This window comes from Echinops telfairi, unplaced genomic scaffold, assembly GCF_000313985.2.
Source record: "Echinops telfairi isolate 266 unplaced genomic scaffold, ASM31398v2 ScPeMD7_11;HRSCAF=52, whole genome shotgun sequence".
NCBI lineage: Eukaryota > Metazoa > Chordata > Mammalia > Afrosoricida > Tenrecidae > Echinops > Echinops telfairi.
This window is the reverse complement of record NW_022103908.1, coordinates 15,793,851-15,797,827: the sequence shown is the minus strand read 5'-3', so window position 1 is coordinate 15,797,827 and position 3,977 is coordinate 15,793,851. Positions and strand designations below refer to the sequence as shown.

The following is a 3,977-nucleotide window of genomic DNA, read 5'->3' as shown; positions in this document are numbered from 1 at the left end:
CCCTGTGGAGCAGCTAGTATTTTTGAATCACTACCACTTGGGTTACCAGCACAACCCCTTACTCTCTAAACTCAAGGTCAATGATAGAAAGCATTAAGTTATTCAGCTATCTTACATTTTTTACATATATATAAATACATGCTAACTGTCATACATGCGTAACTGTTAGCCCGCCTTGTGGGCTAGTTGCCTCCCCCGTTAAAGACAGATAGAAAAACAGGGTGATCCATAACACGTTAACTCCCTAGTGAAGTTTGGCCTGCATTGGGTGATAAGCCCATTTAACCTGGCATCCTTAGCTTGCTGGAGGTAGTGCCAAACAGCCAGGATAGGAAGTAGGTACATAGTGGAGACCATCTGGAAGGTGGGATGAGGGTGATCCTCTGGTTTTTCCCCCTTTCTAGCTATAAGCATGATATATCACTCTGCTACAACCATGGCAGTAAAGATGAGTCCTCCCTTCTCCCTTCCATCCCCACACCCACCCGCAACACACACCAACACATTGGGTAATAATAACAATTGGTTGCCCCGTTCAATACTTTTGTGTTGAAAGTAATATATGTACATATGCTTTTCCAAACACTGGATTATGCTGTAATATATTCCATAGTAGATTTATTTCCCTTAATCATTTGTAATGAACCAATTTCCAAATTGATCTAGTTATATGTATACACAGTACATGGAATAATATTTCAATTATTCACAGGTTCAGAAACCCAGGATGTTTCTAGATTTTTTTTCTTTCTTACAATTGTCAGATGATTTTATAGCCAACATTATTTGTTTTAAAAAAGACACATGAAGAGGTATGTTCAGAGCAGTGTGCCTGAATCTTGGCTGTGTTGTTTGCATCACACCGAATAGCATCTTGGGCTTATTGTCACAGGGGTGCCCCTCAGCTGGCCTTCCTTTGGACAACAGTGCCCTACAGTGCAAAAAAACCCAAAAAACCAGACACATGAAAGCCGACATAGACAATCCCCCAGAAAAAGTAGCAGGAGTAACTCTTTCCTGAGGTTGTGGGAAGAGAGGGGGGAAGGGGAAGCTGACAGCAATCATGACTGCATAACCCCACTCAGGGGAACAAGCAACAGAATTGTAGGTGGATGGATTTATTGGATAGTGTAAGATACAGCAAATGTGTGTGTGTGTGTTTGTGTGTGTGTAAACAATAAGGGTTGGGGGCATATGAGGGAAGGAGGGGATGAAACGGAATTGATATCAAGGAGATTAAGAAGAAAGAGAATGTTTAGAAACTGATTGTGGCAACAAGTATACAATACTGCTTGATATGACTGAACTAGGAGATGTTATGGTGTCTGTAAAACTCCCAATAAAATGATTAAAATAAAATAGAAAAACAAACAGGTGAATTATTTTTCTAAGTATATAATTCATATATATATGGGAGTGGAGAACACTAGGCGATGTTTCCCTCTGCTGTGCATAATGGTGCCAAAAGTCAGTCTACTCCACATACCATATGCTATATGTCTATTTATCATTTGAATATATGTGTATATATACCACAGTATGTAAATTTGAGGAATAAGCAGTAGCATCAGTCACTAAGTCAATCTCTCCTGATTTGTTTAATTTTTTAAATTTAAGATCGTAGCTAAGATAAAGAGAGTGTTGAAAATAACATATGTAGCTGGGGCTCAGTAGAGAAGGACATTTAGGAAAAATAAGAAGTTGCAAATAACACACTTTACACATTTGGCAGATTTTTTGAGACTCCCATAAAGAAAGTTTTCTTTTTCTTCAAAGTTTCTAAATTCAAGACAGTGTCCAGGCTTTCACTGTACAATGGTGAACCTGTACAGGTCTGATCAACAGTGTCCTGATGCACTTAGATCTTCAGAAACAATTTGACCATGGTGAATTACTCTCATTGCATTTTCATTAATTCTACACAATGGGGACCAATGCATTTTGACCTTACTCTCTTCAGTGTGGAATGCATGAAGATTGATGCGATGTAATATGTTTTAAATAGGCACGTGCATTTGATGCACTTAATGAACCTAACAAAACAAAACAAGAGTATATTTTGATAATAAAATGTTCTTTTAAGTTTAGTGTGATGGTACATTTTGTCTACCAACAAGCATGCATCAATCAATATGCGTTTGCTGGGCATATTTACATTATGGCATGATTTCACCTTTTGCATAACATTTCATGCTTTAGAATTAAATAACACTCACTAAGTTAAATAAAATAGCATTCACCTAGTTGTTGTTCTTCTTCTTCTTTTGAGTTGCTCTTGGCAGTTTTGATGAACTTATAGTTCAATCAGAACACCCTGAAACCTAATAAGTTACATAAGGAGGGAGAGTGCTAGACTTGGAACAGATGTGTGCTCTCAGACGTGCCACAAACCTGTGGCCTTGATCAAAGTATTGGCTATTCCTTTGGCTTCCCTGAGATTTCGTAAAATCAATAGTGTCCTTGCTCTATTAGATAGGTTGGTCTGTTGGGGGTATAGCTATATAACAGGTCTTCTAATTGTAAAGTAATGCAATAGAAGGGCTTTGAAAGGAAGAAGTGAATTGAATACAGAAAAAAGTCACTGCATTCCATTTAACGGAATGGATATCCTTCGGCCTCTGGAGTGTGTTTCAGATGCTATAGCCTCAAAGATTACTGGGACTTCATGTTCTATTGTGCTTGAGATGTAAAGTGAAACGCTATATTAAATCCAAAAGGTTAATTTGTTCTGTTAACAAGTATATGTGCGTAGAATTTATTGCCTCTGGGAAATTATTATCTGTTTAGTAATGCTTTTTATTTAAGGGAATTTTTAAAATTAAATTCTCAATAATTTAAAAATACCATAATACATCTGCCAAATTGTCCAAAGTCACAAATACTATTATTTATACATAGTAACATACATTCCATCCACCCAACCCCTGACATTGACTTTATCCGGATTCCCAGTCACCGTGCGGGCCCCAGGCGACCTGCGCCTTCGGTGTTCCGGCACTGTAAATCTGTGCTGCGCTCCTTCTTGGGAGGGGCCGTGGAGTTGGTGCCCACCCTTAGGGGCCCTGCATACTTCAGAAGGAAGCACTGCCTGGCCTTGCAGCATCGTGACCATCGTTCTTGCGTGAGTGCACTGATGCAAGCAACGTGTCTGCATATCTCATGGAGAGCCTTCCTCTTTTTTACTCTCCTTCCACTTTAGCAAGCACTCTGCCCTCCTCCAGGGACTCTCTCCTGATAGCATGTCTAAAGTATGTGAGACAAAGTTTCACCAGCCTTTCCTCTAAGGAATACAGAGCCTCATATTTCTCCTGCAAATTGGCTTGTGGTTTTTATCTGCGGTTAATAGCTGAACACTTAATCCAATATGTCATGAGGGCTCCCTATATATTAAACCATTTCCTAGGTAAAAAATAGATATACTATCTAACGTACAAGATGTACAAATGAGAAGTCTACTAAGCAGAGATTATGGAAATTATATAGCAACTGCTCTTTTTGTGGAAAAGTAGAATCCATGGGATGACTGTAGGTGGAATTGTAAAATCTCAAAAATGTTGTTTGCATTAATTGCAAATGCTAAGCTGGAACATAAGTAGAAAGGCTTTGTCTAAGGTCACCTTATGCTATTATCTTGAATTGAATAGACTTTGGAAAGTATCCTGGTTTTGGGTAATAGTGTGGAAACAATAGGTCACATTTTTGCTTTTTACTTTGAAAAATTCTCAAAGGACAGTTAAGAAATAGCCAGTACTGTAATTTGTTAGAAAATCCTTAAAAATATCTCATATGTATATTAAGTCATAACAACAAAAATAACTATAAATTTCAAGTTTCATGTTATGTATTTACCAAATATTCATTGTTTTTAAAGGAGCAATTGGGCTGCTCAACACCAGAGCTGTGCTTTCAACCTCTCAATCTCACCATGGGAGAAAAACGAGGTTACCTTTTCTCCTGAACATTTACAGACTTAGAAA

General features: G+C 38.1%; 1 non-coding gene across 1 annotated transcript; it reads left to right on the top strand.

Moving 5' to 3' along the window:
• The first annotated feature begins 809 nt into the window (after window positions 1–809).
• On the top strand, window positions 810–939 carry LOC115868494. Its single transcript, XR_004045626.1, has one exon. It is a non-coding gene; the product is annotated as a small nucleolar RNA SNORA11 (small nucleolar RNA).
• The last annotated feature ends 3,038 nt before the right edge of the window (window positions 940–3,977 follow it).